Source organism: Dipodomys ordii, unplaced genomic scaffold, assembly GCF_000151885.1.
Source record: "Dipodomys ordii isolate 6190 unplaced genomic scaffold, Dord_2.0 Scaffold25, whole genome shotgun sequence".
Taxonomy (NCBI): domain Eukaryota; kingdom Metazoa; phylum Chordata; class Mammalia; order Rodentia; family Heteromyidae; genus Dipodomys; species Dipodomys ordii.
Window position 1 is genome coordinate 14,042,196 of NW_012267241.1, and position 15,307 is coordinate 14,057,502.

Genomic DNA, 15,307 nt, shown 5'->3' on the forward strand with positions numbered 1-15,307 from the left:
AAAGATCAATCCCTGTCAAGGGCTTTCAGCTTTGGATTTTCTGAATGATGCATGCAACATAAATTTATATTACCTTATATGATGCTCAGTTGGAGCTTATCAGTGATCAGAATAGACTCTTCTTACAGAAAATCTAGACTGAGAAAATACAATGGGAGTTTCTTTGCTGGTAGCTTTATTTCTCTCCATCTCATCAGTTCACTGAGATTTCAATCCTTTCAAAAATTCACTACATATGGAAAATTCAGATTTCATTTCCTAATTTGAATACATAAAATACTTGTTCTCTAAACTTCCTGTGGTCAATGAAATTAAAATTTCTTGTCACTTATCTCATTAAACACAACACAAGAAACAAAGCTCCAATCCAAAGTCATGTTAGTGCTCTCTTGATTTTCACAACCATGCTTCTGTTTGTATCTAAGTAGATCCCCATATTTACATGGTTTAAGCACCTAGGATTCATGTAAAATGTTGTTTGCAGAAACAGAACTAATAATTCCAAAATTATAATGAGTATAGTATGAAAGAGACATTCATTAGAGACAGCTATAAGAGTGCTTGAATTTACCTTTTAGACTGAAGACTGAAAATCAAAGAAATATATAGTAACAAATAGACAAATATTTCTTCTCATGAATGACCTAGAGGATGTGTTCTAGCAGACTAAATAATCATAGACGGATCCACAGCTCAGCTTGGGATAGGGTCCATGAGGTCTTTTACTCTTCTTCCTCTGTGAGAAGTGACAGAGCACTTGTCCTGAGATCTCTCCCAAACTGTAGGGCTCTTTTTTTGATGCAATATTAGATATGTTTGGCGTATATTCATACAAACAGAAAACACTATCCCTAAAATACAAACACTAATCCCATGCCCCCTGCTGCTTTCTCAGTGTTACTTCAACTAAATAAGCAAAATAAATAAAATGAATAATTAAATAAATCATAAAAAATGAAAACAAAGAAAAATAAACAATGTAATATAATTAATAAACCATGAAAAGGAAACAATTAGAGTGACCTAAATATATAGTTTATTTTTATTTTTTGACATTGTTTTGTTTTTGTGTTACTGGACAATAAAATATTCAGTTTAAAGCACAGAAACATATTTGTTTACAGTATCTTAATTTCTCTGCCTCAGTTTCTTGGACTTCCTCCAAAAGCATAAATCATTAAGTGTCCCTACTTCTCAGTACCTTATGTTAAAGGGGGAAATGCATAAATTCTGCAACACCTTTACACGTGAAATGACTGTCAAATTTTTGGGGTAGATACTGAAAGTTAGGCCTTCAATAAATATCTTTCATTTAGCTGGAAATATTAAATCATATGGAAATGTGTTAAATATTTCTGAGCAACGACCTGGTTATTCACAGAAGTAGTAAACCAAATTCTTAAGACCAAAAGTAAAATATGATTTCATTGAAGAGCAGTATGGGGAGAAATTTAGGATAAATGAGATTCTGAATTCAACCTCAGTGCACAGAAGGCCCTCAACAGTAGAGAAGGTGGAAGTGTTATGTGACCTTGAAGATTCTGGTGGAGGAAAGGATCACTGCTCATGTTTTACTAATTTTGTTTGTTTTTGAATACTGGGACTTGAAATCAGGACTTCACACTTTCTAGGCTAAGTCCTGCTACTGGATATATGCTCCCAGCCCTTTTTAATTTACTTACTTTTGTTTTATGCTTTTGTGTGGTGTGGCCTCAAATGTTGATTCTCTTATTTCTGTCTCCCTAGTCTCTGAAATTTTCCTCTTCCCTTTGCCACAGAGTTTTTTATTATTCACAGAGACTTGGACATTACCAGTAGGTCAGAGGTCACATGAAACTCACAGATGCAGATTAGTTTAAAAATGTGGAGTGTTCAGATTCGGAGAGACATACATATACAGTGCAGACAGGAATCTGTCAAAGTGATACTTCTTGAACAGTCCTGCCAGCATGCTGAGAAGCCCCCATGACCCCTCACTGGTGCCTACTGAGGATGCATTTTTATCCAAATATATATTTGTTTTACCCACTTTCCTTTGGTATTTACATCTATCTTGAAGTTTCTGTTTCTCTTAGAGGTCAGGAACCTTATTTTGTTCTTTCTGCATTTCTATTTGTATATACATGAATGGATTGCCCATTTTTCCAGAAATGACAGGATCGAACACTTCAGAAGATGAATTAATTATGAAGAGCAATCTTCTAGTGCACTTCCTGTGTAATCATTCCCAATCTTGATTGCCACAAAGCTATTTTCACATAAGCCAAGACCTAATTTAACACAAATGAACACTTCTTAAAAGATGTGAGTGATTATGCAGCAGTTATTTGAAAAAGAGTGTCATTAATTTAGCTACTGCTATGAAGTATTCTTTTATACTAAAATCAAAACTTCAAGTAATTCCTATTCTTTGTGTTTAATGAAACATCACAAGGTTTTGCTATTGTCTAAAAAAAGATTAAATAATATTGCCAAGCAAATTTGTTTTGTACAAACATGTAACATTAAGATTTTGTTAACAGCTGTGTATTTATCTCATGAAAGATAGTTTGAAATGTAATTATAGCATGCAAATTAGGTTCCAGTAAGCTACATGTTGAAATTATATATTAATGTATATTATTTAAAATTGCAGTCTGTGTTTGACTGTTACTATCCAAGCAAGGTATGTGTATTTTAGTTCATCTTCTGTTACTATTACAGGCTGCCAGACTGAGTAATTTATAAGAAAATATATTTCTTTCTGGACATTTCCTGAGTCCGAGATCTAAGGTCTATAGTTATTATAGGTGGCTTCCTGTGTCAGCAAAACTAGAGTACATATGGTATGACAAGAGATCATGTGTGAGTCAGAGAGGGGGAAGAGAGATGTGAAACAGAAGCATAGAAAAAGAGAGAGAAGCAGAGGAAGGGAGGAAGGGAGGGAAAAAAACAAAGTAGCTACAAATATCACTTCAGTAGCTAACTTACCCTTATAATATTCAAAATGGCATTAATGTACTCATGATAGTGAAATCTTCTTTTTTATTATTTATTTATTTACTGTCAGTCCTGGGGCTTGAACTTTGGGCCTGGGCACTGTCCCTGAGCTCTTCAGCTCAAGGCTAGTACTCTACCACTTGAGCCACAATGCCACTTCCGGCTTTCTACTGGTTTATTGAAGACAAAGGTCTCACAGACTTTCTTGCCTAGGCTAGCTTTGCACTGAGATCCTCAGATCCCAGCCTCCTGAGTAGCTAAGATTACAGGTATGAGCCATCAATGCCCAGCTTTTGGGAAATACTCTTGACCTAATCGTTTCTTAAAGGGTCCATCTCCCAGCAGTGTCAGTGACACTGAGGCTTTGGGTATTTGTTTGTCTTCTCTGTTTTCAGTTATAATCCATTGTATTTTATTTAAAGCCTTCTAAAGCACTTTTCTTTCATGTTCTTCTTACTTTTTACCTTTTTGATACCTCCCTACCAACTCCCTACTCCCTACCTGCACTGACCCTGTGCTGTGTTCTCTGCAGGTGTTTGAAAGAATTTACAGAATAAGAGGATTGTGTTCACGAAGTAATGCAATACTCTTTTTCTTTATTCCCCAGAGTAGGTACATTGTCATTTATCTTGGTGTGATAGAATACTAATTGTGGATTTTAAAAACACTTAGGTGTTTTTTATTTTAATACTTGGGATTAAACCCAAGGTTCCAAGCTTGATAGCCTAGGGTCTTGTTAATTTTTCCAGGGCTACTTTCACACCATTATCCTCCTGCCTCAGCTTCTGAGTCTCTGGGATTGTGGGTATGGATTACCATACACTCCCTATAAGACTTACTTCTACCTATTGTTTAAATGTAATATATTTTTCATGTTTATTCTAATGGTGGCCTCAAGTTTTTATAACTCTGTCTCCTTATCACCATCCCAACCCATGCTTGTGTCATACTTCACCTCTTCATGATTTTTGTAGAAAATGTGGGGCGTTACTATCTTTATAAAATATGTGTTTATGAAAATGTTGATGTATGATTAATATAAGGAATATTATTGTATTTGGCAAGTATATTTACTGTTGCATAATTTTTATAATTATTCTCTAAGTTCTAAAACTACTGAAGTATTATAAACATATTGAATTGCCTCTCTATCCTACCTATTACTATTCTTTTTTTCTTCTTCATCTTTTTTTTTTCTTTTTCTTTTTTTGTCATGGGGCTTGAACTCTAGGTCTGGGTGCTGTACCTCAGCTATTCAGCTCAAGGCTAATGCTCTACCACTTGAGCCATAGCACCACTTCCAGTTTTCTGGTGTTTTATTGGAGATAAAAGTCTCATGGACTTTCCTGTCAGGCTGGCTTTGAACTGTGATCCTCAGATCTCAGCTTCCTGATTACTTAGGATTACAGGAATGAACCACCAGTGCCCAGCCCTGCTACTATTCTTAAGTCTCATGACAACTGTTTAGATTTTGTGAATTTGGCCAGTTTTAATTTCTGACCAGCCTTTATTATTTATATTACATGAACAATTATCCATAATCAATAGTTATTTATTCTGTGGGATAAATTACATATCTATATTTTAGTGACTTGCTTTGTTGTTATTGTTCGTCAATTCCATATGTCTTTTCTGATTCTGTTTATTTTCATATTTTTATTATATTTTCATTGGGGTGTTTTGTCTTCCTTAATGATCTAATATGTCATTTTTTTCAATCACTTCTTTTATAATTTGGCATTGAGGATGGTTAGAATTAAGTCTGTAACATACATAATTATGTATTTTTCTCAAAGTTTTGAATATCCCTTTTTCCTATTTAGGTTTTTTTTTAATTTAATTTTATTTGTGAACATACTGTACAGAGGGGTTACAATTACATGGGCAAGATAATGCATATATTTCTTAGGAAGCATTGCAGCCTTTGTTTACCCTTCACCTCCCTTCCCAGCCTCCCCCCTCCTCCCCCACCCAATCCTTCTCCCCCTCCCCCCCACAGACATTGTAAAGCTCATTTTTGACGTGACAATTTTTACTTCTCATTTATTTTATCTAAAATAGATGGTTTGTCATGTGCCAGAGGCTCATGCCTGCAATCTCAGGTACACTTGACTTTGAAAGGCAGCCTAGGTAGAAAAGTAGTGAGACACTTTTCTTCAATTAAACATCAAAAAAGCCTATGTAGAACTTTGACTTATGTGGTACAATGCTAGTAGTGAGCAAAATAGCTCAGAGACAATGTCAAGGCCTTGAATTTAAGCTCCACATTGGCACAAAAAGTAATATAAAATAGGTTACTTGTGCAATATAGTTTTTTACATTTTATATGAATAATAAACTCCTCTCATACCATTAATTATTTGTGTTTTCATGAGTGGATATAGTATTTTATGACAAACTGATTTTCAAAATTATTGTACCTCTCTGGTGTCTAAATTTTGTGGAATACAAGTATTGTTTCTCATTCTTTGAAAAGTCCATACATATTACAAGATAACATCATATGCACACACACGGACACATACACACATACATACTCATATACTTAATCAGCAAGATTCAGTAAAATGTCAATTGGATTCATATATTACAGTATGGAATATTTGAACTTACTTCTAAGCCATTTAAATTTATGAACACTGTGCGTATTTATTTATCTATATTCTTATTATTATTAAAGTGACTTAAATGGGAACAAGTTTCTTAGTGCAAATTGTCTTAAATAAGAGCAAATTTATTAATGCAAGTTTACTAATGCAAAACTGTGCTCTCTACCTGAGAAAGAGAGCATGCTTTAGAGGAAGTTCTGCACTGGGGATCCCAAGACCTCAAGGATCTAGTAAATTCTATTACCATGGGGACTCAGTCAGGAATAGTATATTAATATATCATTAATTTCCAAAAACTGTGGTATGCATACTCAAAACAATCACATGTCATAAAGGAGAGTCTTTGACTTTAGATGGTCTGACCAAGACTGTTTCTTTTCTTTTTGGTGTGGAGGCTTCAAAGTATAAGGGATAAACTGTATATCATAAATCATCCCTAAAAGTTGGTGGCTAGTGTGTGAATTTGTGTGTGTGTGAATTTTTTGTTTTATTAGCATCAAAGTCCTCATTCTCAATTCTTAGATTTCCTAAATCTTCCTGACACCTGTATCACATTTACATTTGATATTAAGGATTCATCTATTTAAATTAAATTTTAACATGAGTTAGAGGTGAATTTAGGTGGGCTGACTTCTTGCTTTCTATAAAAGCTTCAGAAGAAAAAAAAATAACTTCGTTGGTGTGTGGCAATTGCTTTTTAATGATAAAAGAGATTGAAAGTCTCAATAACATCCATGAGACCCCTATGGACAGTAAACTACTCAGGGAAAACAGGAAGTGGTACTGTGACTCAAGTGGTAGAGCACTAGCCTGAGTACAAAGAGACTCAAGTCCCAGAACTGTCCAAAAGAAAAAAAAAAGATATTGTAAGACAGAACAAAGAGGGAAACAGAGCTAAGATGGCCAAAGTTCAACTTACTAGAAGTTTATAGAATAAAATATGGTTTGGGCATTAAGAAGATCTCAGGTGCCCTACAATAGATGAATTGATCATGTAAGGGTGATTTGTATACACAAAATATTATTCAGCCATAAAAATTAAATTATTTGTAGGGCAATGCATTTAAATTAAAATTATAGTAAGCTAAGAAAGATAATTTCAGAAGGACAAAGGTCATATTTTTTCACTCATGTGTGAATACTAGACCTTAAAGATAAATATTTACCTAAGTATCTACAAGTTCTCTCCTGTCTGTCTGTAGGTCTGTCTGTTTTTTTTCTCTCTCTCTATTTCACACACACACACACACACACACACACACACAAAAGATGTTTCTAATTGTGGGAATACCTGAAGTGATTAGAGAGCAGAGAAGGAAGTAGAATGTTACAGAGGGAACTATACAGATACACATTGGATTTGTAAATAAAGTTAACAAAACAACACTTATTGAAAACTGTTGAGAAGGATTGAGTGTACTGAGAATGAAGAAAATGAGAGTAAGTGAGGGGTTCAATCAGATTAAAGTCCAGTTTGTGTATGTGTGAAATGCCATGGCAAAATCCCTTTGAACCATTAACATACACTTAAAAATAAGGAATGAAAAATAGGCCCTATTTGCGTAAAATACTAGTACAACCTTGGAGTACTGCTGGACTGGAGCAGATGCAGGAGAGTGAATATGGTCAAGATATGCTCTATACATTTATGAAAATGGAGCAATGAAGCTTGCTGAGATTGGTTTGAGAAGGGAAGAGTAGGGATTAGGGTGGAGGTGAGGGTGGTCAAATACATGCATATATGTGGGAAAATATCCAGTTGCAAATCAAGCAAATACACTTTTAAATAACAGTACACTGCTATAGGGGTCTTGTTTAAGTGCTTTAGCATTTTTCTCATTATTGGTTTTACTTCCATTTTTACCACACGTACAGCATTGATATTGTCATCACTTTAAAAAATATTTTCTGTCAATATAGATAGTAATAAACAATAAAAGAACAGCAACAAAAAGAACAAAAGATCTCTGAATCCTTAGTGAAGAAGAGTTTTATATGCTACATTCTACACAGGTATTTTGCAATCAAATGTTAACGTATTAAACATAGTTAGAAAACACGATGACCATTAATAGTCAATGTATTATGCTCAGTTGACTACTGTTACAACTTCGTCCTAAAGGACTTGGGTGCTAGGGTGACCTGGGAACAAAATGATTATGGTCAAAATGTTTGCAGTTGTGCCAGCTGCATTCCTACAAAACAAATGTCTGATATTTCAGCACCATGCAATTATAGGCCATTTTCCTCTATTGAATTTATTCTGTTAGTTTGTTAGTATCTACAAAATGCCTTTAAAGATTCTGATGAGATTGCACTAATTTAACAGGTCAAATTAAGAAGAATTCAAATCTTATTCATAATTATACAATATATCTCTAGTTGTTTAGATCCCCTTTAATTTTTTCATCAGTGTTTCATAAGTTTCTACAAATATATTCTATATTTTATTTTGTTAGATTCATGTGTTTCATTTTTGGATGAAATTTGAATGTATCTTCTTTTTTTGTTGTTGTTGGTCGCAGTGCTTGAACTCTGGGCCTGGGTACTGTCCCTAGGCTCTTCAGCTCAAGCTAGTTCTCTACCACTTGAGCCACAGCACTAAGAAGTGTATCATCTTTTTAAACATCAATTATAATTGTTCCTTAATAGTGTACTGGGGATCAGATAACTTTGATTAATAAACATTATGCACTGAATCTGTTATGTCAGTTGTTACCTCCAGGACTTTAAGGATATATTCTTCAAGATTTTCCACAAAGGAAATCACATCATGTGTGAATCAAAATACTTTTTCAGTAATTTTATATTTTATTTCTTTCTCCTTTATTGATTTATATACTGTCTTCTATGATACTATATTTGTGATATATATATATATATATTCTGTGAAAATCAAATTTTTGTATTAGACAAATACAATAAGATATCTTTATCATGTGATCAATCTTTGCGGAAAAATGTTTAGCCATTTACCATAAAATATGGTGATACCTGAGTTTCCATAGATGATCTTCATCCAGCTTTGGAACAGTTTGTTTCTAGTTTGCTAATTGTATCATGACTAAGACTCATACTTAGGAAAATGATTTTTCCCAGAAAAAGGATCATAACATTTTTTTCTATAACCTATTTGCCTTCTGAATTATATTGAGTGATTTTTTTATATTCAACTAAGCCTGCAGTACATGGAAGAGATACCATTTGGATGCAAGTTATAATTCCAAATATTATTACATATTTGCTAATATTTTGCTGATGGTTTGTGCTTCTACATTCCTGGGAGATATTGGTATATATGCCATTATGTATTTTTCTATGTAGGTTTTGTGTTATAGTGTGCCATTGATCTTAGAGATTGACTTAGTTAACATTTCTACTGCCTCAATTTGACAAAAGAGATTTTAGAGAATAGTTATTTATTTCCAAAATATTTTGTAAAATTCCACAGTGACAATAATAGCCAATGTCCCTCTTTTGGGGTAAATTATTAAGTATCAATTTTCTTATTTAACTGAATAAACATTCAGAAAACTTGCTAATTTTTTGCTTCTTTCATACATTATATGTTGGTAGGTGTAGTATCTTTAAAGCTACTTTATTTGATTTTAAATTACCGTAATTGCATTAACTACTGTTTTTCTTATATAAGTATATGATGCAGATGATTGAATCATTCAATACGGTCAAATGGCATATCCATTATTTGTGATAATACACTTATAATTTCTTCTCCGATATATAACACCTGATGGAGTAGGCTCACCCTTAGTGTGGAAATAAAGAATTCACAGAGGAAAAGCTCCTGAGTTCCAGGGTGGAGGTGGTTAAAAGATGTAAAACCAGTTAAAGTCTGTATACAAGAGGAAGAGATATAAATAACTGCATGAATAAGAGGTCAATAGATGTATAAAGACCTTAAAGTCCTGGGCTTAGTGGTGCCAGGTACAATGTGGGAGATAAACTGTCAAAGGATTCAGCTTTTTGGTCAATTCCTAAAGAGGCAATGGGTAATTAGTGTTAACATAATTTTTCTTTGACAATTGGACTGTGGAAGAGTGTGTCATGAGGAAATTATTGCCTAGGTGCCAGGTCCACCAGGAGCACCTGAAGTTTTCTTGGCATCTTCCTTATCCCAGCTAATGATGACATTGGGGTAGGGCAAGGGGGCACATTGCCAGAAGCACACAGTGTCCGTGGCTTTCCAGCACACACCTGCTAATGAATATCTTCATTAGCCTCATCATGTTAGTAACAAACCACAGCAGGAGGATCGTATAAACATATTAATACACTAAAGGTGAAATATAATATGGTAATTTCAACAGTCAGAAGAGCAATTTGTATTTTACTATATACTTGTATATATATTTTTTTCAGCAAATAGTAATAGGATTTTTATAGAATAGCTTAAATTTTTTTGGTTTTCACATATATTTTTTTACTTTAATTTAATTTTATTTGTGAACATACTGTACAGAGGGGTTACAATTACATGGGCAGGATAATGCATACATTTCTATATTAGAAATCTGCAGTCAAGAGCCATAATAAAGAAAATTTAAAGCAATATCTTATTAACAATGAGTGATATGTGAATTAATACTATTATGACTTCTACTCAACTTGTATCACTTTACCCAGGGTATGAAAAAAAGGCAGAAATTGACAACCTCTAAAAAGCCACTTGGATAATAATGGAAGGAATAACATGTTATTAATATTATGCTCATTTTTAGAATTACATATGCATGATGTGATCCTTCTTATGAATGCACAAACATATATATGTGGGAATAAAAGCATCCATCAAGCTTAGCATTGTGAGAGGCAAGAAAATATCAGGAATGGGGATCATCACACAGATTATTTCATAAGTACCTGTATCATTTTATTAATCACATGAAGCATACTTCTAAAACATGCATTCCAAATTTTACCACTTGAGAAAATGCGGTGGACGATACATGGGTAGTTATTGTAATTGCTATAAATTTTATTTTGAAATATTAACAAGTATTGTCTATACACATGTACAAAAATATTGTTCATATGGATGTACAAATAGATAAGATGCAATCATATATACATACGATCTGCTACATATTAGGAACACATAAGAAATCTCATCTGAAATCTCATACATATGTAAATATACATATCTATTTTAAACTTTATCTTAGCCCTGTACTTCAAGCATTCTTTCTAGTAAAATGCAAAATATTAACCATGATATGGCTCAAGAAGATTTCAAATTTGTGAGATGAGCTTAAAGATCCAATGATTATTATCTCCAGCCACTGCATTACAATATCCCCATTTGGGTAAGATTATGTTGTGCCTCATTTCACCCAGTCCTCACAAGTTTTCACAAAGCCTTCATGAACTTAAACCTAAGTCATGCTTCCCATTGGGTTAAAATATTCTTAGTAATCTGTGATTCAAGCAAGTAGATTATAAATACTTTGAAGCAGGACCTGTATCTCATTTTGTATACCCAACTCCAAGGTATACAATTGACTATATTATGAAATGAATGCTATTTGAAAGAACAGAGACCTACTTGTAGTTACTAATAACACAAAATTAAATATAATAAAGCAAATGGTAGAAAATAACTCTACCTTTGTTGCTCTGATTATCTATACTCAGAGTTTTTTCGACTCCAGGGCAGGTGAACTTTCATTTCCAGATGTAAGCATTGTAATGTTTAGTCCTATTCAGACTGTGGATGTGTACTGAATGTGAAGACAATTTTTAGTAGTTCTATGATTGGTACTGCATTTGAACAATCATTTGTACCTTACATAACTTCCTTCAGCTAAGTTTGTTGATACAACACAAGCTATGATCTTGCTATTATTAATTTCTTTTGTAATGTCTTGAGAAAGAGTCTGCTGTGATGTTAATGGCACTCTAATACTGAGCTCTTCCAAACTAGTATTTTTTCATTGAAATTATCACAATACTGCTCAAAATCACCTTATATTTCTGCCTTTCTACTACGCAGATGCATGACACACACACAAATATACAGTAACATGCACAGACACAGGTTATTCACTTGAATACCGATGTAATTCCCTTATTGAAACAAAAATATGCATTGCACTGAATATTTCTCAAAATGTGTTTGGTTAGGCTTAGGAGTTTCAAGTCAAACAACCCGAGTTCAAGATTTCATTCCCAATTCTGCATTGTGACTGTCGTCAAGCCATAAGTGTACTTAGTTTATTTGAAAAAATATATATTTTCACAGAATAATACTGTGACATGGGTTTCTGTCACAAACTAGATAATATTGTTATTTCTTAAAAGTCTGAAAAGTCCATTTCATTGCTTGGTGCCTCTTAACATCTGATTACCAATTCATGATATATAAGTTTAACCTAGAAAGATGTACAAGATTTTTACGATTATAGGACATTGGTCTAGGTATTACACACATGCAATAATCACTCCTTTAGTTTTGTTATTTGACATATACAACATAAGGGTAAGAGTGTAGATAAAAGAATGGCTCAGTGTGCTGTGAAGATACCAGTGGATTTAACATTCAACCCAAGAATGCAGATTTAAATAACCATTTAGAAAATAAGAAGAGGTGGTATCTCAATGTTGTTTTGATTTGCATTTCTTTTAAGGCTGGGGAGTTTGACCATTTCTTCATGTGTCTATTGGCCACCCTTCTTTCCTCTTCAGAGAGTTTCTCTTTAAGTCTTTAGCCCACTTATTTATTGGGCAGTTTCTTCTTTGAAGATTTGTGGCTGGGTGATTTAATTTTTGAGTTCCAGGTATGTTTTAGATCTGAGACCCTTGTCTGTTGTAAGGCTAATGAAAATCTTCTCCCAATCCATGGGCTTTCTATTAATCTTGCTAGCTATATCCTTTGCCATGCAGAAGCTCTGCAATTTCATGCAATCCCATTTGTCCAACCTTTCTTTGATTTGTTGTGTTTCAAGAATTCTAATAACAACAGATGCTGGAGGGGATATGTACAGAAGGGAACCTTACTGCATTGTTGGTGGGGGTGTAGACTTGTTCAACCACTTTGGAAAACAGTATGGAGGTTCTTGAAAAGACTCCACATAGAGCTCCCATAAACCCAGCAATCCCACATTTGGGCATTTACCCAAAGGATCACAAACAAGGCCACACTAAAGCTACCAGCACTACTATGTTTATTGCAGCATTATTTACCCTAGCTAAGATATGGAACCAACCCAGATGTCCCTCACTAGATGAATGGATCAAGAAAATGTGGTATATATACACAATGGAATTCTACGCCTCCATCAGAAAGAATGACATTGCCCCATTTGTTATGAAATGGAAAGATTTGGAAAAAATTATAATAAGTGAAGTAAGCCAGGCCCAAGGAAACTTAGGTCCCATGGTTTCCCTTACAATAACTAGTATATGTCAGAGTCAAGCAGAAAAGGTCAGATAAGTTGATGTTAAGGAAATGAACCCTAAGATATGTATTCAAATGTTTTTTTTTCTTTCAGGTGATTGTTTCTAACACATTAATAAGGTTATTTCTTTGTTGCTTTGGATGTCCCTCCCCCATGGTATAACCCCTGCTTTCAGTGTATTTGAGGTTGGTATAATTTGTGGAGGGGAAGGGAAAAAACAAATCGTTTAAATAAGGATAGAGTTGGATCCATTGCAACAATGAGATGTATAAGTGTTATGTTGAAAAACGAACTTTACAACTTTGGTGTGGGGGAGGAGGATGGGAAGGGATAGGAAGGGGAAACAAAGGAGGAGGCTACAATGCTTGATAGGAAATGTACACATTATCTTGCCCATGTAATTGTAACCCCTCTGTACAGTATTTTCACAATTAAAAAATTTAAAGAAAGGGAGCACAAATCTAGATTTTGATGATATGTCTATATTGATCGGTCTTACTCTTTGTTTGAAGTTCAAATAAAGGCATCATGCATTAAAAAAAAAACAAAAAGAAAAAGAAAATAAGAAGAGCTACAGTCTCATCAGAATGACCATATTTCAGGATGCACTAAGGGCTTGAGCTTAGCACTGTAGCACTGTGGAATGCAGTAGATGAAAGTGCTGATGCTGACAACAAAAGCTGAGTCAGATCCAATGACTTCCTTGTATGTGTGCCTGTGAAGGAGTTCCAGATTTTCTGCTAGAGCGTGAAGTGAAGTAACTGGAAGATTTCAAGTCACTCTGTGATTTAGTCAAGTCTTCTATAAAAAATGATTGACAGAAATGTCAAGAATGAGTTATGGAAATATTAAATTCAGGGACATTATTAAAAAGGTAATTTAAACATTACAGTTGAGAAAGTATAAAAGTCTTATCGCTGGCCATAATAGATTAGGAAGCAAGGAGATAAATATTTAAGGTATAGAGTTAATAAGACTTAATGACTTTAATTCTTCTATATTTATAGATTTCTGCTGTACCCAACATCTTTTCACACTCCAGATACCTTTTCTATTTATTCTGATCCTAAATATAATTAGTATCATTCTATATGGGACCAGGGAAAAGAAAAAAAATATTGAGAATAATGACCTTTCTTATTTAAAAGATCATTTGGGGGGAAGATGTTAAATAATAAAAATAATATTGTTCCTAGAAGATGTATTTCCCATTGAAAAGAAAAAAGATTGATAATAGCCTGGAAGGCATTCCATCCTTGTTCTGAATTTCTGTTATCACTGAAAGAGTAGAAACCGATCTGATAACTTACTGCTTAATGAACTTAGAAAGCAATTTTGGTCTCAATTAGCCTGTAATGCCTTGAACATCTAACTATGAAGCAAACACTGACTTTGGACATGAGGAAACCAGCAATGGGAAGAAAAGCATCTTCCCTTATGGAATCGAAATATAGTGGAAGAAATAAATATGGTGTAAATATGTATAGGAATACATACATAGACTAAAAGATAATAAACAAGAACAATTTGGTGGACAGATTATAATGTAGGATTCAAGAAGATGAAGGATAGGAAATAAACATACAGCAGAAAAATGACTACTGAACCAGAAATGTGTACTTTATCTCTGGGATGCTTAACCTATTCCTACATTATTGTGACTAGAAGTAGGGAGGGTGGAACAGGGCTAAGACATGGGATTAAAGAGGAGACAGAGGAAGGAAGAAGCAAGGTAGCACAAGCCTAATAGGATTCTGAGTTTGTGCTTAGAATTCGGTAGAACCCTGAAGAACAGTGAAAAACTGTGGGGAAATATCCAAATTAAAATGTTTTCAAAGATATGGTTTCACTGCTTTGTTTGTCCCTCCCCCACAGTATAACCCATAATTTCACTGTATTTGATGTTGGTATAATTTGTGTAGAGGAAGGGAAAAAAACAAATTGTTTAACTAGGGATACAGGTTGACCCATTGCAACAATGAGATCTACAAGTCTTTATGTCCAAAAACAAACTTTACAACTTTGGTGGGGGCTGGGGAAGGATCGGGTGGGGGGAGGGGAGGAGTATGGGAAGGGATGGTAGGGGAAAAACAAAGGAGGAGGCAACAATGCTTGATAAGAAATGTACTCATTATCTTACCCATGTAATTGTAACTCCTCTGTACGGTATTCTCACAATAAAAAAAAGTTAAAAAGAAAAGATGCCCAGATGCCCCTCAGTAGATGAATGGATCAAGAAAATGTGGTATATATACACAATGGAATTCTATGCCTCCATCAGAAAGAATGACATTGCCCCATTTG